The sequence below is a fragment of the Suricata suricatta genome, chromosome 9, assembly GCF_006229205.1.
Source record: "Suricata suricatta isolate VVHF042 chromosome 9, meerkat_22Aug2017_6uvM2_HiC, whole genome shotgun sequence".
In the NCBI taxonomy this organism is placed as follows: domain Eukaryota; kingdom Metazoa; phylum Chordata; class Mammalia; order Carnivora; family Herpestidae; genus Suricata; species Suricata suricatta.
The window spans coordinates 103,130,823-103,131,653 of NC_043708.1; positions in this window are offsets into that span (position 1 = coordinate 103,130,823).

Here is an 831-nt window from a genome sequence, read left to right on the forward strand (position 1 = left end):
TTTGTAAAAACTGTCAACCGCTTTCTCAAGTGTCTGTACGATTATGCAGTGGCCATCAGCAATGCATGGGAATGTCTGAGAGAATGCAGTTACTTTCTGTTCTCACCAGCTCTTGGTATGGTCAGATTGTTTTATTTGAGCTATTTTAACAGGTGTGTAGTAGGATCTTATTGTGGTTTAATTGATATTTCCATAATGGCTAATGATGTTGAGCAACTTTTCATTGCTTATTTACCATCCATGCCTCTTCTTTGCTGACATATATATTTAAATCTTTTGTCCATTATATTACTGGGTTTTTTTCTTTGTTCTTTTCTTTTCTTCTTTTTTTTTTAATTTGAAAGAGAGAGAGGGCACACACAAGTGAGGGAGAGGGGCAGAGAGAGAGAGAGAGAAATATAGAGAATCCCAAGCAAGCTCCATGCTCAGCCTGGAGCGTTGGCTGACCTGACTGTGGGATCATGACCTGAGCCAAAATCAAGAGTGGGACACTCAACTGATTGAGCCCGTCAGGTGCTCCTAGGGGGTTTGCTTTCTTATTGTTGAATTTTGAGAGTTCTTTACATATTCTGGACACAAGTCATTTGTCAAATATATGCTGTGTATGACTTTTCATTCTCTTAACAAAAAATTTTCATTTAAATCTGTGTTGTGTTTTGGTTTTTAGGGTTTTTAAATTTTTTTAATAAAAAATGTTTAGGGTTTAAAAAATTTCTTTTAATGTTTATTTATTATTGAGAGACAGAGCATGAGCATGGGAAGGGCAGAGAGAGGGGGAGACACAGAATCTGAAGCAGGCTCCAGGCTCTGAGCTGTCAGCACAGAGCCTGA